Source organism: Artibeus jamaicensis, unplaced genomic scaffold (assembly GCF_021234435.1).
Source record: "Artibeus jamaicensis isolate MK-2021 breed Jamaican fruit bat unplaced genomic scaffold, CSHL_Jam_final contig_3152, whole genome shotgun sequence".
NCBI classification, from domain to species: domain Eukaryota; kingdom Metazoa; phylum Chordata; class Mammalia; order Chiroptera; family Phyllostomidae; genus Artibeus; species Artibeus jamaicensis.
In genome coordinates, this window is record NW_026521729.1 from 1,017,059 (window position 1) to 1,043,972 (window position 26,914).

General features: G+C 48.0%; 1 protein-coding gene across 19 annotated transcripts in view; it reads left to right on the forward strand.

Moving 5' to 3' along the window:
• Positions 1-26,914, forward strand: part of PRSS54 (serine protease 54) — a 59,887-nt gene that overhangs the window by 24,530 nt on the left and 8,443 nt on the right. For 3 of the 19 annotated variants that reach the window (XM_053663220.1, XM_053663218.1, XM_053663219.1), the window contains 5 exons: positions 10,159-10,315; positions 11,109-11,221; positions 22,682-24,864; positions 25,194-25,418; positions 25,519-25,625. The exons of 5 other annotated variants lie outside the window; for them this stretch is intronic. The gene's annotated coding sequence lies outside the window, so the exon portion shown is untranslated. Of the gene's footprint in view, positions 1-10,123; positions 10,316-11,108; positions 11,222-16,070; positions 16,372-22,681; positions 24,865-24,923; positions 25,419-25,518; positions 25,626-26,914 lie in introns of those variants that run through there. 11 more of the 19 variants (XM_053663224.1, XM_053663236.1, XM_053663223.1 and 8 more) reach the window with 10 other exon arrangements.

Sequence of the window (26,914 nt, forward strand, 5' to 3'; positions counted from 1 at the left end):
CCTTAATTAAATCCTGGGTATCCTCAAAACAAGGGGCAGTGGAGGACCCAGCCAAACTGTGGAAAGCTGTGGGTGCTGTTCTAAGGAGTTTAGGCTATTCTATAGGAAAAGGGGAAGAACGTGTAAGATTTTGTAACATGCAGTAACATTAGTCTGAGTTTTAAGAAGAGAATTCTGGCAGCGCGGTGGAAAAGGGAGAGATTAGATTCAGGGAAGCCAGCTCAGAAGCTGTTCTGGGGGCAGTACCCGGCAACTAACTGCATATAGGAAGTGAAGGGTAACGAGGGGTTAAGGGTGATTCAAGTTCTTAACCGAGTTGAGTAGGTGGATGGAGATGTCATGAACAGGTGTACAGAGTACAGGAAGAGGGGCAGTGGGAGGCAAAAGATGAGTTCAGGTTGCATCCTTGGAGTCCAGAGCTGCTAGACAGGCCCGTGGGCAGCCCAGACGAGAAACCAGCCTACAGGTTTCAGAGTTAGGAGGCATCTATTTAAAGGTAGTTACACGAGAGTTTTTTTCCTTTATCATATTTTCAGTGTTCATGTTGCCTCAGTATCCACTGCAAAAGTAAACTATTCACAGTCAACATTGATCATTTCTCTGATGAAATAAATATATGGTGCTGGATAGAGTTTGAGATAGAAATAGAAATGAATTTGTCTAATTGAAGGCAATGCTGGCTATTTGCTGACAAGATAGAAAGCTGTTCTGCTGTCTTACATTGAAGCACTGAAGATGGATGCTTAATGATTCCATGCCAAAGAAAGACATTATTTTTGTACCCAGTCCAGAGTATTGGCTCTAAGCTCAAATACCACGGTTATTTTAGTATGCAGTAGCAGGCCCATGTTGAAGATAACATCAGAGTGCCTTGTTTTTCTTATTTAATGTCTTCGCTTGCCATGAAGCACTTAGTCACTGCTTGTATATTTTTACTGTTTAATCTGTCCTCTTTGTGAACTAATAAGTAAACACACCAGAAGTGAAATTAGTGAGTTCGAGCTTATGACATAAATAATTGCATTAATTTATTGACAAAAGTGCCACATAGTTTATTCAGTATACATCTATCTATACCCTCAATTATAAGAGCCAGAGATGCTTCTTCTTCTTCTTTCTTCTTTCTTCGTTCTTCTCTTCACCCAAGGACATTTTTTCATTGCTTGGAGAGAGAGAGGAAGGGAGAGAGAAAAACAGAGAAACATTGATTGGTTGCCTCCCATTTGCACCCTGAACCGGGATTAAACCAAAACCTAGGCATGTGCCTTGACCAGGAATTGAACCCACAGCCTTTTGGTGTACTGGATGAGACTCCAACCACCTGAACCACACCTGCCAGGGCAAGCCAGAAAGACTTCTTTTCTCTAAGAAAGCCTGTGTTCCTTAGCAATTTGCCAACCAGTCTACTAAACAGAATTTCATTGTGTTTAAACTATTCAGAGTATATTCCGTATAGTTATTGACGCCGATCCCGGCTCCTGGGGTCCGCAGCATTACGGATGAGACGAGATAAATTCCCAGAGACCACCAAGTCCCGTGGAGGAAAAGGGTTGGTGCGGCCACTCTCTCAAGGGGAGAGCACATTGACACTTCCCTTCATAGGCTTTTATTGGGTTCAATTTGCACAGGAATACAGGATGTATACGTAAAGCTCATCAGTCACTGTCAGGCAGAAATGATTAAACAATAGATAACATTCGAAGAACTCTGAGGGCTTATTCTGAGTCGTGGTCAGATAGTTAAAGGGCCATAAAACTTTTCGGAACAAACTCACTTCCTGCTTGGCCCCTTATCATTTTCAATTGAGGGTATTAACAAAGTAGGTTTCATAGGATTTTATGTATTCTTTCTTTTGGCCTGATCGCCCTAGGGAAGCACAGGGCCACACCTACCTCCAGCGTTGTTTCAGGCTTAAGGCATTGTTTCGGGTTTAAGTCAGGCCGGGGAAGTAAAGCAACCAAGAGATTAGGAGATTTCCTGCAGACAGAATGAGGACTCTTGCTAAGACAGAGCGGAGGGGCAAGGGTCCATCACCCCCTTTTTCTATAGCTTCCCAAGTCCTTCCCTGAGGGCCCCTTCTCAACCACGTCTGTCTTAGGTCGTCCCTCTTTTAAGGACTCTTACCCTTCATTGGCTAACCAGTCATCAGCCTGGGACCAAGCAGGGTAAAGAGAAAGGGGGCAGAGGTGGTGCCCCTACAAGGAAGATAAGCTTTGTCTACTGAGTGGCTTATGGTCCCAAGGTCCTTAACTTGGCCTTAGCCACAGGGGGATTACAACTTCTGAAACCAGGAAGGGCAGTTCGCAAGAGTTACAATACATTGAAGTTCAGTCTTCTGAAAGGTGACTACCGGATCCCCGAAAAAACGAGTGGATTTTCTACTGTCATTCTTTCAAGGTCCTAGAATCCCAGAACTGTGCAGCACACGCAGATTTTAGATAAGCCAAATCACAGCTTTAAATCCGTGCTTTTGAATACTAGTGCTTTCTAAATTTCTTCCATTGAGTAAGGGAGCTAGGATGCAAGTGACAGAAATCCAAATGGGGGTGCATGGGGGAGGACCTTAGGGTGGGAGTTGTTGGGGGTTTAGGGGAAGAAAATAAGAAACAAATGCACTGGACTCCATCTTTCCAGTTGCTTGCTAAGCCAAAAGTTTTAGGATTTTCTTTGTCCCTTTATACTCTATAATGGGTTGATCCATCAGCAAATGTTGGCTCTGCCTTCAGAATGTTTCCAGCCTTTGACCATTCCTCATCACTATGGTCCAGGCCACCATGGTCCCTCGCCTGGACTTTTGCAGTAGCCTCCTACCTAGTCTTGCTTCTGCCCATGACCTCTAAGATGCTCCTTGAACACCCCAGGCTCACTTGTTTTCGAGGGCTTTGCACTCTGTGTTCCCACTACCTAGACTCACTTGGATTTCCACCTGGCTGGTTCCTTTCACGTCTTTACTCAAAAGTCACATTCTCAATGGGGCCCTCCCCAGTGATACCTGGTATCCCTCCCCCTTTCCCCTCAACACGGACCTCTCTCTACACACTATATATTTTACGTATTTAGCTTGTTTAGCATCTGTTGCCGCTACCAGAACATGGGCTCCTGAAGGTGGAGGGTGGGTATTCTTTCTGGCGCATTTTTCACGGCTGTATTCCGCTGCCTGGTGCATGTCAAGCGCTTCCTAAACACTCATCCAATGAATTAGTGCTTCTTTGGTTATGAGTAGCGACATTCTTTTCCTTTCAAACATTAAGTAAAAACAATGAGTAAGTTTTAAGTAAACAATAGTACAAGTGGTGTGCAGATATTGTAACAGTCACATTGAAACATTGAAAACACTGGAATAACGTGCTAAAAATTGTTTGCCAAGGAGCAGGTTAAGTCACATCGTCGGCTAGGTCTGTGAGCTCAGGTCCTTAATGAGGTGATAAGGAAGGGCCACTGACTGGGCTCTGCCGATTTAAATTTGTTGCAGTTTTGGTAGAACTGTACTGAATTTCACCTTTACACCAACTGTAAAAGTGAGGTGCTTATGCAAAGATTTAAAATAGCTTAGTCCAGCCCTGGCTGGTGTGGCTCAGTGGATTGAGTTGCCTGGGTTATGGGCCAGAGTCCCCAGTAGGGGGCGCATGAGAGGCAGCCACACATTGATGTTTTTCTCCCTCTCTTTCTCCTTGCCTTCCTCTCTCTCTAAAAATAAATAAATAAAAATCATTTAAAATTTTCAAAAATAAAGTAAAATAGCTTAGTCCCCCACCTCTCAGGCATTGGCTGCAGCCATTTCTACCCAGCTGTTGTGTTACTTCTGGAATCTGATGGGCCTGGATAAAGGCGACTCCTGCCACTTTATTATTGTAATTAATTTTGTTTAGAGATTAATGGTTATCTTTATTTTTTTATTGAGGTAACCTTAATCACGTTTTATAAGTTCCAGGTGTACCACATTATAATCTGCACACCCTGAGGTCAAATATACACATGGGGCACTTAGCTCCAGGCTTGGCCTCGGGGAAGGGCGCCGTGAGTGACCTTCTCATCAGCGTTATTCACACGTGTCTGTTCGCTGCTGCATCCTCAGCCCCTCACACATCACTGGGCAGGCAGGGAGCACTCAGTGGGCGTGTGTTAAATCACTAACTCCATTCATTATCCTCATGGATCTCAGCTTGGCTGCACACCCCTGTTCTCAATTCCAGTTTCTAAATGTACTTCGGGGTGATAAATGATATGGTTCTTCAACTTCTTCCTGCAAAATTCCGGTAGAATTTATCTCCTATGGGTTCCAATGATCGAAGGTTTTTTGTTTTGTTTTGCATTTTGAAACTACAGAATTATGTCTGAAGTCTTACGTAAGGTGAATGGATTTAAATCCCTGGAGTGCATTTTTGCATAGTTTAAATGTTCTTTTGATGGAGCTATTTTTTGAGCACTGAGCCAAAACGCCTTCGATGAGATCAAAATAAATGGGTGGGCACGCCGAGACCTCCTGCGGGGGAGGTGGGGGGGGGGATGTGCTGACTGAGGCTCCACCCACAGCCTCCGGCAGACCCAGCAGAAGTTGGGAACCACAGAGAGATTTTGTGTTTGTGTGTGTGTCGCCCCCATCAATAGACACAGGAGCCGCGGTCACGCCACTAGAATAGGGGGACTTGTTTCACCCTGTGTTTCATTTTCTGTGTTCCCCGCTGCATACGATTCCCTTTTCCCCTTTCCTATCTGTTCATCTTTTTCTGGCAATTCACGTTATAATTTAGTCCATGACCCGAGAGCCAGAGTGTCAGTCCAAAGCAGGTGGAGTGACAGGTAAATGCGTTGGTTTGAGGAGAATATGGGGGAAGAAGGGCTGTGATTACGACAACCAACGCCGATCAGATGCTCTGGGGCGCACGCGCGTGCTGGACCTTTGGGTGCCCAGTGGAGGAAATAGTAACCCGGAGTGGTGAAAGCTGCGACAGAGCCCGGGGGAGGGGTTACGGAAGCTCGGAAGGAGTGGCGCGTTCTGACCTGGACCGAAGGGGGTCTGCAGAGGCTTCCCAGGGGAGCGGGCGTCAGAAAGGGGCCTTTGAGTGTGCGGAGGACTTTTCCGGACAAACCACAGATGTGAGCAGGGGTCCCTCTGGATCCAAGGATCCCCTTCAAGCAAAGATGCGGGGTTGTTATAGTTTAACAGAATTAATAATAGTGTCCGAAAAATATGATCTAATAATCTGCGTTCACAGCTGCACAACTGTCACCGAAGCGTCTGTAACCTGGTTAATTTTACAGGAGCCCATCGAGGGCGCGCCTTCGGCTGCTGAAACCCTTTCAACAGACCCTCCGCCCTTCCCCTTGAGGCCCGCGACTCGGCTTTTTGAAGAGTCAGATTCTGCTCCGCTTGTCTATGTAAAGAAATTCTAAGACACTCCAAAGTTTACTGATGTGAAACAGCTGTTTCACTATTGCTCGCGATTTTGCGGAACACAAAACCAGGCAGGGCTAAGGCACCTGAATCTTTTGTGTCACTCGACATTGAGACAGTCACTTGGTAGCATTCAGGTGGCAGAGACCGGCCTGGAGGGTCCAAGATGGCCTCATTGTCAAGCCTGGCACCGCTGAGGGTGACTGGGTAAAAGGTACGTGGGTCTCTCCGGGCCATTTAATGAGATTTTATTTATTTTTAGAGAAGAGGGTAAGGGAGAGGAGGGAAGAGAAACATCCATGTGTAGTGGCCTCTCACACGCCCCCTACTGGGGACCCGGCCCACAACCCAGGCATGTGTCCTGACTGGGAATCACACCGGGGACCCTTTAGTTTGTAGGCCCGCACTTCTCTGTGTCATATTTTATCCTTGCGTGTAAACCTCCAATTTTCTAAAAAGGTGTAATTGACAAAAGCGAGATGCAGAACAGTGTGTGTAGCATGTTGCCATTTTTGGAAAAATGGGGGCTGTCTATTTATGGACATGCTTGTTGTCGCATAGAGTATTTCTAGAAAGATATTAATAAAAGCAGTAACTTGTTTCCTCCGAGGAGGACGAGGAGGTCGAGGGTCGGGGCAAAGGTCACTGTGTGACCTTTTGCATGATTTGACATTTCTAGTCTGTGGGTGCATGACTTTTATATTTTACAGAAACATCGAGAAACTTAAAAACAAAGCAAATGTGAAGTTTAAATATTTATTTTGTAGTAAAAGCAAAGGTGAGTCCTCACAACCATCCCTTTCTATACTACAAGGATCCTGTGCCCCTTTTAACGGGGGAAATAGGGACTTTTAGTGGGAAAAGGAGGGTGAATCCAGCTGCAAACAGCTCTATGAGGCCACCTGTGTCCTTTATTTAATAGTTCTGGTGGGAAGGGTGTCCCTGCGCCCCACGAACTGACAACCACACCCGCCATTCGCCCACATCGTGCTGCTGGGGGTATAGAGCCCTGTGACTTCGGTTCCAGCCACCACGGTGCAGTCCCAGGGGAAGCTTTTATCTTCTGGAATATCATTACACATAATTTAAAATTTAAAGTCAGTCATCAGGCCCAGCCTCGTAGGTGTTCTTATGTATTAACATGTTGAGTCGGAGGCTGTGCTGAGGTAGCAAAGGCGCACGCTTCCAGCAGGAACTGGGAACGCCCCTCCGCTCCTTCCCATCCTTGCGGCGAAGCTACTTACCGCAAAGCTACTTACTGCAGTGGCTTTTTCGAAAGAGACGCAGTTGCCTGTTTACTCAGTTCCGGATGATCAGTGTCACTTCACCATTACTGAGTTCTTTTATCTTATTTACAGTTGGTCTTGTTCACCTAATGTTTGTTGGTTAAACCTATTTTAAGAGATACACATTTTTATATAACAAAAGATGGACACATTAACTGAATAGTTTATACAAATGCACTTTTAAAAAAGACTTTATTTATTCATTTTTAGAGAGGGGGGAAGGGAAGGAGAAAGAGAGGGAGAGAAACATCAATGTGTGGTTGTCTCTTGAGTGCCCCCTACTGGGGACCTGGCCCACAACCCAGGCATGTGCCCTGACTGGGAATCAAACTGGCCACCCCTTGGTCTGCAGGCCGGCACTCCATCCACTGAGCCACACCAGCCAGGGCTGTACAAATGCACTTTTAACATAGCCTGCATCCCACAGTACCACTAGACAAGAGGCATTATTATCACACAGCTGAGATTTCAAATGTGACATTTAAAGTGCAAAGTGTATGATTTTATTCCATGATGAGCAGATCAAGTACTTTTTAAAAAAAATTCTCTTTCCCTTCCTCCATCTCTAAGGCCACCAAAGATCTAAACTATTTCAGACCCGAACGGTGCTCAAATCTGTGAGTGCTCAGCAGGTGGGACACCCACGCACCAGAACACGACCCTCCCCACACCTCCCGTTCTCACACCACGAGCCAGGTTGCAGAAAACATGAGCTGCGCTGGTTCTCCTGACAGTAATACCAGGAGAAACGTGTTTAATGCCAGCAACTGAGCCTTTAGTGTCCCCGCCAGCGGTGCAGTGTGAGAAAGACACAGAAAAGCAGTACCATTGCTGCTGCCACATTTAGAAATAATGCCACAAAGACACTAGGGAAGATACGGCTCTTGGGTTCGCTGAAAATGAATGATTTTTTAATAAAGCTTCTTGTTTGTGAAAAGTGCACTTGGCTACGTAGGAGTTAGATCTTTGACGCACTTTGGAATTCACAAGTGAGGCCAGCAGTAGGCAAAACCAAACCCTGTGGGGTGAGTGTGTATAAGCGAGTTCTCTTCAGGGTCCCCTTTGGGCGTGGATTCTGTCACCGGAAATTGGATACTCTAGGGGACCTCTGAGAGCCACCTCTTGTTAGCCTCCTCAGTCCTCAGGCTGTGTGACAGGGGCTGTCGTTCCTGGAACACCAAAATCATATCATTGTTACATGCAGAGATGTAAAAGCAATCACAATTTGGGGAGTCCTGTTCACTTTCATAACATCAGACTCTGTCAAGTTAATGGCGCTTACATCAGTGAGTCAGATCCTCAGTACAGCGGATGCCACTTGGCCGCTACAGGTACCGGCTGTGACTCAGAAGTGCTGACACAGAGCTGCGTGGTCCCATATATTATTAAAGCCTGTCTCTGCATTGTCAGCCCGTGACCTAAGAGCTTGCACAGCAGGGTGCAGCTGGCACATCAGCCCGGAACTCTGGAAGTTACATTTCATTTTTGCGACAACTCTGGGAACTGCCTTTGATTAGAAAATGCCTTGAGATTATGAAAGCCACTCCGTGGATACAGAAAAGCTGCAGCTTTCTTCCTATCTGAGCCTCTGTTAGGGGAAAAACGATTCAGAGATGTATTGATTCCGTTCCATTGATTCTTTTTTCCTGGCTCAAGTAATTAATCTTTCTTGAGAAATAGATGCCATGCCTTGGCCTGTGTGTCTTAGTTGGTGGGAGTGTCATCCCACACAACAAAAGGTCACCAGTTCTATTCCTGGTCAGGACACACGCCTGGGTTGCCGGTTTGGTCCCTGGTTGGGGGCGTGTGAGAGGCAGCAGATTGATGCTTCTTGCTCACATTGATGTTTCTCCCTCTCTCCCTTCCTCCCTTCTCCTCTCTTTCTAAAATCAATAAGCATGTCCTTAAGTGAGAATAAAACAATTGTTTTTAAATCGATGGCAGTGTGGTACAGTGGTTAAGAGCACAGGCAATGGAAGCCACCTGCCTTGAGTTTATTTATTTTTTTTAATTTATTTATTTTTTAAAATTGATTATGCTGTTACAGTTGTTCTATTCCCCCCTTCAGTCCCCTCCACCCTGCCCCCCCAACCCCACCATTACCCCCCTTTAGTTTATGTCCATGTGTCTCAAGTCCTTTAGGTTCTATATTTCCCATGCTATTCTTGCCCCCCCATCTATTTTCTATCTACTGTCTATGCTACTTATTTTCTGTACCTTCTCCCCCCATCTCCTCCTCCCACTCCCCTGTTGCTAACCCTCCTTGAGATCTTCATTTCTATATTTCCACTCCTGATCTAGCTGTTCTTTTAGTTTGCTTTCGTTTTAGGTGTGGTTGTTAATAACTGTGAGCTTGTTGTTCTTTCACTGTTCATGTTTCTTTAACTTCTTTTTCTTAGATAAGTCCCTTTAACATTTCATATAATAAGGGCTTGGTGATGATGAACTCCTTGAATTTGGTCTTATCTGAGAAGCACCTTATCTGTCCTTCCATTCTAAATGAAAGTTTTGCTGGATAGAGCAATCTTGGTTGTAGGTCTTTAGATTTCATGACTTGGAATATTTCTTTCCAGCCCCTTCTTGCCTGTAAGGTCTCTTTTGAGAAATCTGCTGACAGTCTGATGGGGACTCCTTTGTAGGTGATTGTCACCTTAGCTCTTGCTGCTTCTAGGATTCTCTCCTTCATTTTAATTTTGGCTAATGTAATTATGATATGCCTTGGTGTGTTTCTTCTTGAGTCCAACTTTTTGGTACTCTCTGGGCTTCTTGGATTTCTTGGAAGTCTATTTCCTTTGCCAGATTGGGGAAATTTTCTTTTATTATTTGTTCAAATAGTTTTTCCACTGGTGGTTGTGTCTTTCCCCCTTCTGGTACCCCTATAATTCGGATATTGGAGCGTTTAAAGATGTCCTGGAGGTTCCTAAGACTCTCCTCATTTTGTCGAATTCTTGCTCCTTGACTCTTTTCTGTTTGGCCATTATTTGGTTTCTTCTGGTCCACTCCATTGATTTGAGTCCCAGTTTCCTTTTCATCTCTATGGGTTTCTTGTGGAATTCCATTCATTTCCCTTAATTTAGCCTTCATATGTTTCTCTAATTTGTGGCTATAATCAACCAAATCTGTGAGGAAGCTGATGACCAGTGTTTTAAACTGTGCGTCTGAGAGTTTTGCTATTTCTTCGTCGCTTAGATTTATCTCTGGGGCTTTGAGGTCTTCCTGCGACATTTTGGGTCTGTTCTGGCCCTTTAAATGTGAGAAACTGCGCCTTGGACTCCCAGGTCGCTGGGTTGTGACGCTGTATGTGGGGGCGTGGTCAGAGCGGGGAAATGGCGGCGCCCTCTACCGCCGCCGCGGCCGGTCCAACCGCCCACTCCCTCGCTCGCGCGCAATTAGGCAACCGCAGTCAACTCGCTGCACCGCCTCCCCACTGTCTCCTCTGCAGTCGCTCACCCGGTGGGTTGCTCGGTCGCTCACTAGGTCCAATCCTGGGTTTGGAACCCGTGCGTCTGGATTCGCGCGTCTGGATTCCGCGCCCGGGTCCGACCGAGCCCTCCTTTGCAACTCCTCACCAGACGCCGGTTTCGCCCGTTACCAGTCGGGCTGAAGAATTTGTTGTTAGCGGACTTCCGAAAAGGTCAGTTTTCCGTGTTCTGGTTGTGTTTTCTGATGCTAATATTTAGTTGTCCCTAAACTTGGTTGTATGAGGAGGCACAGCACATCCACCTAAACCTCCATCTTGGCGGAAGTCCTGCCTTGAGTTTAAATCCTGGGCCAACCTCTCTGCAAGATGGGAGGTGCTGAGCCAGTTCCAAATTTGCAAAAGGGAGAACCACAGTACCTAACACCGCTGATGCCAGCAATCACCATTCTGCTGTCCGTGTCTACAAATCTGACCGCTAGAGGCAGCCCATACACACCCCTCACTCTACCGAGGTGAGACCGATATACCAAAAAAGCATACGTATCTCGTGTATACATTTTAATTGCTTCTCTGACCACTCCAGCTACGTGGCTTGCAGGAAAGTTGACCATAGCAGATTCCACATCCCTAGCTAGATGGGTATCAGATCATCCTGCTTTCTGGCAGCCTGGGAAACTCCTGGTGCCCCCAGTCTGTCCCCCCTTGATTGGTCCACACAAGGGCTTATCCAAAGCCAGGCCAATCAGAGCTCTTCTCTGGGTTCGTCAACCAGGGCAGTGTTCACTCTCCACTACAGGTGAAGTGAACTTGATCATTGTTTTCATGGTAAGCGACACATGACATAAAATGCAACATCTTTACCATTTTAAATGTATAAAGTTCAGCGGTGTTAAAAATAACGCATTCACATTGTTGTGTAACTGATGTCCAGAACTCTTTTCATCTCGTACAGTAGAACAGACGCTCCACACCCATTAAACACCAATCTCATTTCTTGTTTCCCCAGCCCCTAGCAACCACCCTTCCTGCTTTCTGTCTCCGTGAGTTGGACGGCTCTGGCTCCCTCACGGAAGTGAAATCGATGGACCCTGTGGCTTTGTAGCCATTCACACTAAAATAGTGAGTTAAAGAAAAAACAACTGCACTGAACTGAAATTGCTTGTGGTTTATAAACACTTTGCATATATTGTAGCCTGAATTTAACCACCGTAGTATTATCAGCCCTTATTTTATTTTATTCTATTTCTGGAATTTCCCACACGAGCCATGGTCGGCAGCTTCTTTGTTAAGCTCACACTGACCATACCGGTTGGCACCCCACACTGTGTGGGTAGGTAACCAGTTCGGCTTCAACTCAGTGACCGTTGTGCTTCCATGGCTGACCCTGGACACCAGCAATCCTCCACCAGGGATAGTTTGCCCCCCTAGGGACATTTGCCAACTTCATATGTAAAATAATGCAATGAATAAATCATAATACAAGAATAAACTTTGTGTTTTGTGTACTCACGACTGTAAACCTCCTTTTGCCCCACCCTGTACTTTGTGATAGAGTGAACTTGTCCCTGTTAGGTACCTTGTACCGCGTTACTGAGTGCGTGTCTTGTCAGTTAGGATTCTGGCTATTGTGAGAGGTGTCAGAAAACCCCACCTCCAGTGGCTTAAACAAAACAAGAATGTGTTGCCCTGGCTGGTGTGGCTCAGTGGATTGAGCGCGAGCCTGCGAATCAAAGGATCGAGGTTTGATTCCCAGTCAGGGCACATGCCTGGGTTGCAGGCCAGTTCCCAGCAGTGGATGCGCAAGAGGCAACCATATATTGATATTTCTCTCCCTCTCTCCTCTAAAGATAAATAAAATCTTAAAAAAAAAAACAACCCAAGAATGTGTGGGCAGAACTGAGCAGCCCCGGGGTGATCTGGCTTCAGTGGTGCGCTCAGACCTCCATCCCTCTATCTGTTGACTCTGCTCTGCTCTGGGTGTTGGCTTCATTCTCAGGCTTCCTGTGCAAGCAAGGTGGCCACAGCCCCATCCTTCCAGGTTCAAGTGCAGCAGAAAAAGAAAAGAAATGGTGCTCATCCTTTACTAGAACTCTTGGGCCAGCTAGCTGTTAGCATCTAAAGTATTCAAAGTATGTTTACGGTAGTTTGGCCATCCCTGCCAATATTTCCGAGACTTGGCTGGGGCTGCTCCCTCCTGCTGGAGGATGAAACTAAAGCCCCACGTGGCTTGTGTGACGTCCTTGGTCACTCCGGGGCAGTGCCCTGACTAGAAACCTGGGCTCCTGAAATTGCTTTTTGTGTATCCTGAGTTGCTCGGTTTACATATGTGGGATTTTTTCCCCCACGCCTTTTAAATTTTTTTAAAAGTGTTCAATTACAGTTTCATTCAATATTTTTTTTAAAGATTTCATTTATTTATTTTATAGTGATAGGTGGAGGGAGGGGAGGAAATATCACTGTGTGGTTGCCTCTCGTACGCCCCCTACTGGGGAATCTGGCCTGTAACCCAGGCCTGTGCCCTGACGGAATTGAACTGGCGGCCCTTTGCTTCACAGTCCAGCACCCAGTCCACTGAGCCACCCCAGCCAGGGCTCATTCAATATTATTTTGTATTGGTTAGAGGTGTCAGCATAGCGGTTAGACACTCACATACTTTACACAGTGTTCCCCTGATGTTTCCAGTACCCACCTGGCACCATATGTAGTTATTACAATATTGAACACCCCCTTTGCTGTACTTCACATCCCTTGGACTATTTTGTAACTGCCAGTCTGAGCTTCTTAACCCATTACCCTTTTTCACCCAGTCCTCCAGCCCCTTCCCCTCTGACAACCATCGCTCTGTGTCTCTGAGTCAGTTTCTGTCTTGTTTGTTCATTTTATTGTTCTTTAAATTCCACATAGAAGTGGAATCCTATGGTATTTGTCATCTTGTGACTGACATTTCACTGAGCATCATGACCTCCAGGTCCCTCCAAGCCTTCGAAAGTGATAAGATTTCGTTCTTTTTATGGCTAATGCTCCATTGTGTCAGGGTACCACAGCTTGCATGGCTACTCATCTGCTGATGGGCACTTGGCTTGTGTACATGGGACTGAATTGAAAAAAAGTTTACTAGCACTGGCTAAGTTTCTCCTTTAGGTGGGTGAAGGAATCTCCCACCGAGATGTCTAGAAGTGTGTGTGGCCCTCATGGTGCAAGTAGAGTGCTTTAGGGAATCATTTTATTTCCCGAGTCTGGGCTGGAAGAGCTCAAGGGGTATGTGAAGACGTAAATACTGTGAGCTGCCCTTTCAGATTACCTGTGAAATCATAAAAGTCCCAGACAATCATAGAGAACACAGACATCTTTAAAGAGGCGCGCGCTCTCTGTCCCTGCTTTTCCTCTGAGCAGTTGTTCAAGGGCAGCCCTCTGTAGAGAAAGAAAGAGGGCCCTGAACTCGGTGAGCGTGGGGTTTGGGGAAGAGGGCAGCCACCGGGCAGCCCCCTTGGCAGTCACCTTGGCAGTGGCTGTGTGCTTTGGAGCCTCACAGGGGTTAAAATCCCTCTGAAAGGTGCTGGGTGGGTCGAGCCTTTGTGATGTCTTTGGTGGTGCTCTGAACATTTCTTGTCTCTGCTCCTAAATTTAGAGCCGGCAGCTGCCGCTGCTTTGTTCTAACAAGTCGGTAGTTTTCCATCCCCCTGGCTTGCTCGGATGGCCTTAAAATATCTAATGACTCTGAAAACTTCTAAGCTGGTCTTCTCACTTTTTTAGCCCTACGCAGGGATGGGCATGCCATGTAGTCTCTCGGTTAGTGTTGGGTCATTTCTGTAGGTTCACTATTGCCTTAAGAAAAATTAAAAGCTTCTCTTGTTCGGACATGAAGTATTGCCTTTTGTTTCACCTGACTACCCCCTACCTATAAAACATAAACATTCATATTATCTGATAGACAGAGTTTGAGCACATCACATGTTATAGGATATGGCATTCAATGTCTTTCATCTTCAAAGGCAGAAGGTTGCTTTTTATTTGTTTCTTAGTTGTCCATTTATTTATTTTTTAAGATTCCATGGGCTCTCCCAGAATTCCTTGGAGGTGTTTTAGGGGTGGGATCATAACTTTATTTTTCTATTGTAGTTTTTTTACGGTCTGGGATTTGCTTCAAAATTGTCCAGATGGAGGGGAAGGTGCCACTGGGCTAATGAAACAAGACTGGGCGTGGTTACTGTTGCCGTGGTTACTGAAGACCTGGGCCGAGGACCGTGGTTTGCAATGCTGCCCTCTACCTTCGTTTATGCCTCACATTGTCCAAAGTAAAAAGGTTTAACTTTTTTTTTGAAATACATTATTCCTAACCATCTCCCTTTAACAAAGATGACGCTAATAGTAGAAGCATTGCCACCTATAGAAGAAAAATAGATTACATTTGTTTTTCTTTGATTTGGGTAGGTACATCAAAAAGATAGGGAAATTTTAGCCTGGCTGGCATGGCTCAGTGGATTGAGCACTGGACTGCGAAGCAAAGGTTCACTGGTTCGATTCCCAATCAAGGCACGTGCCTGGGTTGTGGGCCAGGTTCCCTGTGAGGGATGCGTGTGAGGCAACCATACATCGATGTTTCTCTCCCTCTCTCCCTTCCCTTCTCTCTAAAAATAAATAAATAAAATCTTTTTTAAAAGGTAGGGAAATTTTATTATCATCTTCATCCTCAGCCTAGAAAGTACTAACTCTAAAGTGTTGTCAACACTCTTATTTTTTCACGACTCTCCACCAACATGAGTTCCTAGGTACAACTCGCTTAAATTGTGTTACAGCCCACTCCCACGTAGCCAACTAGTGTTTCAAAAAGGTTACCGGACATTTTAATGTAAAGACTCAACGATTTTTCTAACTTTTTAAAAAGATTTTACTTACTTTTAGAGAGAGGGGAAGGCAGAGGGAGAGGCGGGGAGAGACGGGGTTAGGACCCTGCAGACGGCCACTGTGCTGCGGGCGGTCGGCCCTTTCAGCCTCTGCTTGGAGAGTCCGTGGGGAAGAAGGCCCCCGGGTGCCGAGCCTCCTTGGAAATGAGGCAAATGCCAAAGCCACCTGACACCTGGGAAGAATAGAGGAAACACCAAAACTGTAATTTTAACAGCTTCAGTAAGTTGACAGAAGCAAGCAGTTTTCTTTCTAAAAGAACAGTTATTTCTGAACACAGTGATCAGAAACCAGGAAAGTCACGTTTGCTTTTGAGCGTTTCACTCTTGCAGCTCGCAAATTCCCTTCCAAGGAGTCCTCAGCATAGAAGCTTTTTTTCAAAAATTGTATTTTATTGATCATGCTATTACAGTTGTCCCAGTTTTCCCCTCATTGTCCCCCTCCACCCAGCACCCCCCACTCCCTCAGGCAATTCCCACACCTTTGCTCATGTCCATGGGTCTGCATGTAAGTACTTTGGCTACTCCATTTCCTATACTGTACTTTACAACCCCAGGGCTATTCTGTAACTGCCTATTTGTACTTCTTAACCCCCTCGCCTCTTCACCCAATTCCCCCCACATCCCCTCATCTGGCAACCATTAAAATACTCTATATCCATGATTCTGTCTCTGTTCTTGTTTGCTTAGTCTGTTTTTTAGATTTAGTTGTTGACAGATATGTATTTATTGCCACTTTGTTGTTCATTGTTCTTCTTTTCTTAAATAAGTTCCTTTAACATTTCATATAATAATGGTTTGGTGGTGATGAACTCCTTTAACTTTTCTTGTCTGAGAAGCTCCTTATCTGCCCTTCGATTCTAAATGATAGCTTTGCTGGGTAGAGCAGTCTTGGTTGTAGGTCCCTGCTTTTCATGACTTTAAAATTCTGGCCAATCCCTTCTAGCCTGCAAAGTCATAGAAACCTTTTTGATGTTAATTTTTTGTGTGTCCCTGCTGACGGCCCTTTAAAGAGATCAGGATTGTGGGATGTCGCAAGCAAGATCGCCACCTACCTGCAGAAATGATCATCGCACACAAACGCCAGGGTGGCATTTGATTGGCGGGTCGGCTGGGGAAGCAAATCTTTGTTTTCACTGACTGGACTTCCGTGGACAGTGGACAAGTGAAGATGTATATGTGGTCACTTCAGGCAATGAATGAAAGCCCAATATGTACCCACTGGAGGGGAAAATGTTCCCATGTCTGTGGCAACTCTCCTGAAATCCTCTAAGCCTCTGGAACAACCTGTGTGGTCCAAAATGGATAATGTTCTATAAACCCACCAAGTGAAATAGAAGCTCTAAAAAGACGTCATTTGATGGATTCGTGAGTTATTAAGTTTTAACTATCGCTCTAACCCATAACTTCTTCCACAGAACACGTGCCTTTGCAGGATCATAGGAATAATAGAACCCCTCCTTATGAGGAACCGATTTGTCATCCATGACCAGTTTTTACCAGCACGGCTTGTGCCCGGGAGCAGGCTGGGTGGCGGCGTGCACCAGGCGTGTTTACCGGGTCCCTCTCTGCAAAGGCCACAAGGTCTTTCATTCCACTTGTCTCGCATTGTATTTTTAAACCACGCCCCGGGATATCCTCTTTAAATCCTCTGCAGAGTCTGTGTGGGTGTAGCATCTGTCCCGCTCAGCAGGCCCTTCCTTTCCTGACATGTATTTTTCAAGAGAATATTTCTCATTTCAAACACACCCATTGGAGTTGAACGGATCTGGGTGTGCGTCCCAGTCCCACTACTTACTGGCTGTGTGACCTTGGGCAAGTTATTTGACCTCTCTGGGCCCTGAGGCCCCTCATCTTCAAAACGTGGATCATAAATTCAATGTCACAGGGTTGCTGTGAGGATTATGTGAGATAGTATGTGTTAACACACTGGGCAGAGAGTTTGGCCCAGCAGTAAACATACACTTGTGTTGTGTTTCTATGTGTGTGTGGATTAAATGGATCACACTGGCTTTGCTCCCTGACAGGAGGAGACAAGAATATTTTTAAAAGTTTTGCCTTTTATTGCTCAAGCTTTCTGGAACCACAGGGACTCCTCGTACTGAGGCAAAAAGTCTGCTTCCCAGTTTCCCATGCAGTTCATTACACCAGTTTCCTCTGCCCACTGGAATCACCGGCAAGCTTGAAAGCACTACTGATGCCCACACCCCACACCCAGCACCTGGGTCCATTTGTCTGGGGTGGGGCCGGGGCCTGGAGGGGTTTTAATCGCCCAGATGATTATAATGTGCAGCCGGTATCACAGACCACTGTATGAATGCTTGGCTGCAATATTCCTAAACACTGTTATTCTCTTAAGTCCCAAACCATCCAGAAACTGTGTCGTCCCCTCCCATTGAAACAAGGAAGTTTAGCACAATGGCGCAGACGCCTTGAATTTGCTCTAGAACTTGATGCCATTTCTTTGTGTGTAGCCACCTCCCAGAACAGACAAACAGCCTTGGCGGGGGGGAGGGGGGGGAGATGACTTCCTGTGTCCAGTCCACAGTGGGAACCAGGTTGTCCCCCGGGGGTGAGGGAGAGACCGGGCAGCACCGCTGACGCAACAGCACAACAGACTTGTGCTGCCGACGTGAGAGACCGTCAGGGGCTTGGAGAAGCTGAGGATTCTCTTTCCTTCCTAGTCTGCAAAATAAAGCCCAGGGAAGCGAGCCCCATGACCTGACACGCACGCCTTCATGGTCACTGGCATAGCCGGGTCTATTAAAATGCAACAGTGGCCTGTTTTGTCTGTACGGCTAAAACACGTGCGACTCCATGTGTTTGTTCTGTTCAAATTATTGTACCTTGCTGTTGCAGATGCCTAACCTCCCTTGTTTTAATGAAATGACTTCAATTCGTTGTTGTTTGGGGTGATATTTTGCTGGTATTGGTTGTCATCTCTCTGAATACAATGTGACAAAAATAATTATCTTAAATATTCATGACTACTTCTTGAAAATTAAATATGATCCTGTCCCAGGACTTCGCAAATACTGGCTTCCCTTAGTTTGGATTGTTAAAATTATGGCAAAAAGGACACATAACGTAAAATGGACCCCTTTGACCATTTTAACCTTGTTGAAGTGCGCGGTTCAGTGCAGCAGATGCACACCGCGGTGGCGCCGTCTGTTCCAGGGCTTGTCTTCAGCCCCAGGTCCATCTCGGCAGCCACACTTCTTTCCTGTCTCCCACACACTCTACAGTCAGACTCCGTTTGTATGAAGTATCATTAGGTAGGGCAGACGGCAGACCGAGGCAGGGAAGAGGAGAGAGGCACCTCTCACCCATGGACTCCGCAGTCTTGAGCCTGGCCCCCTAATGTTGCCAGGTGTCCCAACACCACAGAACGCACCATGCAGACACAGGAGGAGGGCAGTCCTCAAAATTCTAGGTATCGTTTCCACTAGCTGGGAAAGAAAGCCTTTGAAATTGTACTTCCATCCCAAGGCCTATAAGGCGGGAAAGGGCCCATAGTGCCCAAAGGAAGAAGGCCATAAACCCCCTTGGCTATTCATGCCCTCCCCCAAACTGGCACCACCTGTACCTGTCAATCAATGTGTAACTTCTTCACCCCCAACCCACCAACTATATAAGTCCTCAGAACAAAGGACTTGGGGCTCTTGCCTTTCTCCCCGACCTGGGCGAGGCCTGTTCTCTTCCCTGAGAACATTTCACCCATAATCGCTGCTTGCACGCTAATGGACCTGCCAATCTGTAATTCGTTACTGCGTTGGCAAGAAGAACCAAGTTTGTCCCACAACAGTATTGAGAATAGGCAAATAGATAGAGACAGAAAGCAGATTAGTGGCTTGCTGTGGCTGAAAGTGGGTGTTGGGGAGAAATAGGCAGTGACTTGCTAACGAGCACAGGTTTCATGGTAATGAAAATCTCCTAAAATTGATTACGGCAATGGGTACGTGCAACATTCTCGCTCTTATTCAGTAAGTGCTTATTGGCCAATAAATGTGAACGATATGATGTATGTTTTGAAATACAGTCATTTATGTTAATAATTATTTATAATGAAAAGTTTTTTTTAATTACTTTGCTCTTTGAGCTCCACAGAGGGCTGTTGGTAAATGTTCCTTCCTATGTAAAAGTAACACATGCTTATTCAAGAGAAAGCAATCTGCCCCTGGCCACATTCCTAATCTGTCCCCCTCCCCATGTTCTTAATCTGCTCCTCAGGGTGTGGATGTGACCTGCCAGACACTTCTACATTTATCTTTTTTATTATGTGCTTTAAAAAAAAACTGCCCAGACCAGAAATGAGGTCACATGCTGCAGCCTGCTTTGTAGCTCACTTTCCTCCTTTAACAATAGCAGGCCAGGCTCCTTTGGAGGTCTGGGCATTGAACTGTGCTCCCTCCATGGACTGGTGAAGAGTCCCGTCCATGCAGAACTTGCCCTTGGGGCAAAGGGGGCCTTGAGTGCCGCCATCTTGATTAGGAAACAGACCTCAAGCCACCAGTGCAGTTTGCAAGGGAATCCTGAGAAAAGAGCCGTTTTTGTCCTTCATAAAGCACCAGCCTGTGGCTGGATGCCACGTGCCTTGAACCCATGAAAACTCCAGACCTTCCTGGGGCAGCGAGAGGATCCTAGGTGGAACTGAACAGGAGAAGGCGGGGGTAAGATGTGTGGGTTTGCTGCCAGATCGGATTCTTGCTATAGGGGATCCTAGAGCCCCAACATGGGCATGTTTGGGTCACCTGTCCCATTTCCTCTGGGGCTTTGGTCACTGACATTGAGAAATATAATAATAAAATGATTTACATCAAGGGAAAGTTCCTCCCAGGAAAACTAATTGTAATATTCACTCAGCACACTCAGGAAATGATGTTTCTTTAGCATGTAATCAGCTAGCACTATGGAACACAAAGAAAATAATTTATGCTTGTATGTGGAGACCTGTATAAGAACATTTCTTAGACTGTTAATATTTTTAAAATTGGACACACTTCAAATTTCTCTGAGCAGGGCAATGAAGAAATAAATTGAGGCAATACCCACAGACCGGAGTATTTGACAGCCAGGATAATGACTGGACTAGATATCAAAATAATATGAAAGAGCAAGGAGCAGAATGTTGTATGTTGTGTGAGACTGTTCTAAAAATGCACAGAATGCTGCATATGGTTTGTGGATATGTGTGCGATTTTAAGTGAAAGCGTAGAGAGTGCCAGAGGTCCTAATGGTGATGACCTGGGGGAAGGGGGAAGGACTGCCCTCCAGGGCTCATCTGGGACTTCGCCTGCAGCTGCGATGTCAATTTCTTTCTTTTTTATTGTGGTTAAAAAAAAAATTGGCCACCTTCACCATTTCTAAGGTTTCGTGCCGTTCAGTAGTGTTAGCACCTTCACGTTGTCATGGAACAGGTCTGCGGCACTGTTTGCACTTTGCGAGACCGAACCGGTCCCCACGGCACCGTAGCTCCACCCCCAGCAACCCCTGGCAGCCACCACTCTGTTCTCTGCTTCTCTGAACTTGACTCTTCTGAAGTGGAGTTATATAGTCATTACCTCTTTGTGACTGACTTATTTACCAAACATAATGTCCTCAAGACTCATCCTTCTTGTAGCAGGTGACAAGACTTACTCCTTTTTTTTTTTAAGGCTGAATAATATTCCATTGTATGTCTACACCCCTTTTTTCTAATCCATTCATCTGTGGACGGACACTTGGGTTGCTTCCCCTGTTGGCTGCTGTGATTAGTGCTGCATTGGAGACCCAGACGGGGGCTGGGAGGTCTCTAGGTCCCGCGTTTGAGATGAAGTCCAAACCTCCCAGTGTCCTCCTGCCTTAGAAATCTGCAAAGTGTGTACACACACATGTTCCTGCCAGCCTTGGGCTTTTCTGGCCTTCTTAGCAGACAGCCAGATGTCCTTTCCCCCACGGACTGTGTGGAAGCTGGAGGTCCCTGACGGGGTCTGGCCATGGCTGCCCCCCTTAAACAAGGGCCCTGCTCTCCGGCACCCCCAGGCCCCATTGCTCCCCATTCATCCGACCTACAATGCTGATAGGTATTGTGGCATTTCATCATCACATCTGCCTCGTTGCTTCCTCACGGCAGTGGTGACAGGAATGCGAAATGGTTTTTGTGACCAGCCTCCATCAACAATTAGGGAATGGACGGTCAGTGGACAAGGTGGGGTGCTTCACGAAAAAGGTGAGGGCGGGTTTGTGGAAGCGAAGGATATTCCTTTCGGTTTGATAGGTGAGGAAAGTATATCTGTCTGAGAAGTTCGTTGCTGAAGATTCCGTTACAAATAAACCATAGTAAGAACTCTAACCAGCATCTAGAAGAGATGAGTGGTAAAGAGTTCGTGACAATAAAAGGGATTACAGTTTCAGAAAGATTTGGTTTTGAACGTGTGTGGGGGATGCTGTTGTATCACGCATGCTGTCCAGTTATGGGTTCAAGTGGGATAATGTCTGCTTTTCAGTGGCCCCTGCTGTTCCTATTGTCGAAGAGACATTATGAAGCAACGTTCATTTGTCATGTATGCCGTAAACATCCCAAGGCAGGAAAGACACTCCGAGCACCAGACCGGTGGACCAGTCAACTTTCCTCGGTCAGAGGCAACAGAAACGGCCTCACCCCTAGGCAGGAAAGAAGTCTGCTGGTCAGATCTGCTCTAGTTCACAGAGGAGCCAACTTCGAAGGACCCTCAATGTGGCCACAGAGCCGGGGAGCCTCCTGTTGGCCTGGCTCGGTGGCTCCCGCAGTTTTGTTCTTTCTACCCTTTGGCTCAAGCCTCGACTTCCAGGAATGGGAGGCCCTGATGGGCCTGGCTTGCTTCACAGGTCCGCCCCTGAGGGGTTCTCAGGCCTGGGTGGTGGTATTACTCTAATTCACAAAAATGAGGGGATGGCTAAGAGAGGTTCCGTGAAGGATAAAAATAGCAACGGAAAATAGAAGTGTATCAGAAAAGGAGTGGCCAGGTTCTCCACTGTGATTCCCTTATGCTGGGGCGGGTGAATCTGAGAGGATCAAGAGTTTGAGTAAGCAGCCGAAAATCTGTCAACCAAACCAAACAATAGCAACGACAGCAACAACAAAAACCCAAAAGTGAGTCCAACAGTGGCTTCCTAGAAGTTCCATTTTTCTCTACCGAGAATTCTGGTGTGTGGGGTCTGTTGTAAAGCCCCACCCCTCAGCCCTGAGCATCACCGCAGATGAGGGAGTCTCGAAAGACTTCTCACCGCAAAGCAGGGCAGAGGACACACCTTGGAGTCACCTTTGCTCTCACCAGCTTCGGGAGGAGAGTCCAGGAAAAACATGCGGAGGCCTGAGCTGTCTACAGCTGGGAGGGGAAGGGTTGCCTTGGGCAGGTGCAGTGGCCTGTGCCCCAGACTGTGGGGTGTTCTATCAGTGCAGGCGAGCAATGCCTGCACCATATTTGGGTAGCAGGTGTGTTGCTTAACTATTTGACAAACCAGTGGTGAGGAGGAAGCCCTGCTCAGGCGGTGTGTGGTACATAAATGAAGGAGTCCTTGACTATTCCTTGTTCTGTTAACTTCACGAGATTTTGAAACATAGGAAAGCTCTTATTGGCATATTTTATGTTTTTTACCTTTGTTCAGGCTGAAATATTTCTCTTTTTTTAATTAAAGATTTTTATTTATTTATCTTTAGAGGGGAAGAGAAGGAGAGAGGGAGAGAAACACCAATGTATGGTTGCCTCCCCTGCTGAGAACTGGCCTGCAACCCAGGCATGTGCCCTGACTGGGAATCAAACCGCTATCCTTTGGTTCACAAGCCTGTGCTCAATCCAATGAGCTATGCCAGCCAGGCCTCTTATTGGCATATTTTAAAGCCACTCTCCAAGTCTACAGCAGAATGGGAAGAAATATTTTCCAAGAGAAGCAATCAAGCGGCCTAGAAATCCACCCATCACTCTTTCCCAGGATAAAACTTTCAGCTTTCCAGAAGAAGTTTTCAGCTTCCCCCGTTTTGAGTGTGATGGGTGGGCCCGGGAGCACCCGAGAGCTGTCATCAGTGGGAAAAAAAATCGCTCTGTGATTTTGGGGTCCATGTCCAATGTGAACATTGAGAACTGTCTGACAGCTGCTATAACCGACAGCAATTCCAGAAATCCTTACATTGAGAGCGGGATTCTCCAACTTCACGAAGGTAGAGAGTAAAAATGGAGGGTGACCAGCAGAGAAAGGTAACATATGAAACAGGTAACATACCTGTTTCATGTCTCACAGTCCTGGACATGGAGCCCTTGGTGTCAGATTGCAGATGAATTTCTTCTCAAAGATATAAAACCGTTATTACTATTATTACCAACTGGGAAGAGTTAAATAATAATTGTTAACATTGTAATGACTCTTTTAAAACTTCACCTAAAGTCGATGGTCAGCACGAAGCGGCCCAGAGAGGGGGAAATCAGAGGCCTGCTGTTCACCAGGTCCTTGGCAGGACTCGGAGCCTTTCTCGAGGGCACAAGGAAACTGTGTTTCTCGCAGGTACTTAAAGACGACTCCGGGGGCAGTTTGGAGGCAGTTAGGGTCGGTGCACTGACCTTACTCAGCTCCCGACTCCTGCTGGGCGGCCCAGGGACTCGGGCTCCATCCCTGGCTCTGCTTCCACTCCCTGTAACGGCAGCAGCACAGGGGCCAGTCTGAGAAATGCAGCCGTGGAGACGGGTCACCACCCTGGTGTCAGAAGCCCTGCCCCTGCCACTTTCCAGGTATGCGGCTTCGGGGAAGTGACGGTCCCACTCTGAGCCACTGTGTTTCCACCTGGGAAGCTTCGGTCGGTCATTCCTTCCTCTGGGCAGGGTGATTGTGAATTATGAACAAGAAAATATGAAAGCTTGTAGGGACCCACTATGCAGAACATACCAAAGGATCCATTCCCGCTTCTCCCACAGACAGCGATTTTCCCAGTCTGTTCTTTAAGCCTGGCCCTGCTTGGTGTTAAAGGTGACAGAGAATGATGAGACACTCAGGTGCAGGGGGAAGTCCAGAGGAAGGGACAGTGGCCCTCCTTCCACCGCCGCCCATCTACAGCTCCAGTAAATGCTTCTCAGGGGCCCATGCCAGCCCCCAACCTGCGAGCCCCCAGGTTCCGTGGGGCTGCATCTTACCACAGCGTTGTCGACACTTTCCTCAGTCGTGGCATCGGTGCTGGACAAGAGCTGCTCACAGAGGCTGGGGCACAGCTCCCATCTGGCCCTGTGATTGGACAGGGCTCAACTGGACAGGACTCGGTGGGCAGCTGCGTTTGAAGCCACGGAAGACAATGGGGCTGAGCCTGCAGAGAAGCCACCCCGGGAGTCTGAGGACGCTCACAGGGGTGGGAAAACCAAGCCCCGCCTCCCCATGGGTTCCTGTGTCCAGTCCGACAGACGTGTGCAGACACACGGCAGGTGCTGAGGGGGTAGATAGACCAGGGCCTCAGCTGGACGGGACTTTGTGTTCCAGCGAAAGGGATGTCTTCTGGGTCAGACCTGCGGGCAGCCAGGCTTCCAGAACAGCCCGGCTAAGTTTAGGAAACAGTCAGGCTTTTCATCCCGGCCCCTCCGGAGTCTCATGTCCAGACGTTTGCTTGGCAGCACCATGGTAACCGTGATGCCACAATGGAACATTCTCCCCAAGGTGGCAGAAGGAATCCCTCTGTTGGGCTGTGCTGTGCACAGGCAGAGTGAGTTCATTTCTCCTTTAGCAGGGACAGTGCCCAGAGGAACTCTGAGGACCATCCTGACGAAAGAAACATCCGGTGTCGTGAGTGGAACATGGTGACTGAGGATGGCACCCATGGGTTCCTCCGGCCCTTGTGCATTGTTTGAGGCAAGGGTGGGTCTGGAGGTACGGCTGGTGATGAAGTCTCATGGGCTTTGGATTTAGACAGACCTGACCTTGGATTCCAGCCTCACCCCTTGGCAGCCGTGTGCCCGCGGGCAGGCTTCTCAGTGTCTCAGTGTCACCTTCCGAATCCGTAAAACGGGGAGAGAGATAGCGTCGACTCTACAGGGTTATTGCGCAAAAACTGAGCAAAGTGCTGGGGCCGTTGCCATGTGAAAGCACGAGCTGTCACTGGGTAAAGGGAACCCAGCACGGTCTACGCCCGCAGAGTGTAGTGGTGGGGGGCAAAACCAGCGTGGGCTTGCCCCGAAGCCCCTGCTTTCTTCTTTCAGCAGCTTTTTATGGCTACAGAGTTAAGGCGAGGGTTGAATTCCGCGAGTGAAAACACCACACTTCTCTGAGACCCAGCTCTCTGGGAGCCGGGGACCCTGGCTGCATTGACAGGCGCCGGCTGCCTCCTCCCCTTGGGCCGGCTCCAAATCCTAACAGAATCTCCGTGCCGGGCGGCTGGTCCCTGCCTCTCCGCTGCACGGAACCAAGCCACAGGGAGGGGACAGGTCTGTTCCTCACCTCGAGGAAGGAAAGGGGTGGGCCTCCGACGCTGCAGGCGTTGAGCCTCCGGGGAGGAGAGGCCGAGCCTGCGTGTTGCTTCCACAGCTGCCCATGGTGTCTGCTGCGGCTCTGCTGGGGGATGGCAGGGACGGCCCGGATGCTCTTGGTGCTGCTGTCCGTCTCTGTGTCCGTGGTGTCCCGCGCTGCTGCCAGTGAGTGTGCTGCTCCCTGCCTTCCCGACTTAGTGGGTCCTGGAACACATGGCCGGGGGCGTGGTCCAGAAAAGTGAGCAGTCGGTGTCCAGAGAGGGACCCTGGGGAAGATGACTCACGGCATTTTGCTCTGGGAGCCTGCGTTACTGGTGGGGACCAGGCAGAGAAGTGGAGTGTGGGGCATGGACATAGGACACTGGGGTTAATCCTCGGGAGAGAGTGCAGTTGGGAAAGTGAGCCTCGCTGGACAGAGGGGGTCGGGGCGTGGGCTGGCTCCCCACTCACGGCCTCCCACCTTGCTCTTCCGGGGGCGTGTCCCCCCGGCACTGGCAGGTGGAGGTGTCCTTCCAGAGCCTGGCGCACATGGGAGCCAGGCCCCTCCTGTGTTTCTACAGCGGCGTGGCCATCCCTGGGAATTATGATCGCATCGAAAGAGCATGCTGCTAAATTGACCCCAGTTGCAGGGCTGGGCCCAGGAGGGAGGCAGGAGAAGCTTTGAGGCAGCTGCAGGTCCCCTCCCTGACCTCCAGGTTGCCCAGGACTAAGATTCCAAACTAGGAAGGGGCCGATGGAGAGGGCCCCTAACAAAGCAGGCTCTGCCCGACCTCGCTGCCACCAGCAGGCTCCTGTCCTGTCTTCCTGCAGTTGGGTGGGTGACAGGAGAGAGCCCCCCACACATACATCCACAGAACTCCCCACCTTCCGGGCCTGCTTCACCTCCCTGCGTCCCAAGGAGACCAAGGGGCGCCCACAAAACACAGAAAGGCCTGCTCACACCTCAGGGAAGTGACCCAGGTCCGACATTCCATCTCTGAGGCAGATTTCCTCGTGGCATCCTGGCCTTGCAAGGCTTTTACAAGGTCGAATGGACTGGCCCCCTAAAGCTTTGAGAAAGCAGAGGGCACCACACCCTGTATGTTGGTGTTGGGTTAAGGAGGGTTGGCTCATGCCTAGTTCACCATAGACGGCCAGCATCCCTGGGGAAAATGGGATTCCTATCCAGGTGACGCTGAAGGACTTAGTGGCCTTAGAGACATCATCTTGCCAACAGCGTGCTCAGTGTCCCAGTTGCAGTTCATAAAGGTGTTTGATCACTGGCTGCCCTATGGTGGGGAAGGCTGCTCTGGTCCTTTAATGACAGCACCAAATGCTGCCATCGACTTCAGGGTCACGGCTGGAGACCCGGTCTTCGGGGCTGGCCTCAGAGGCCGCCCCAGGGGTAAGAAGCCCTCCCGGACTGCACGCTCCAGGCGGAGCTCTGTCCCCTCCTGTGCAGGCTCTGGGCACAC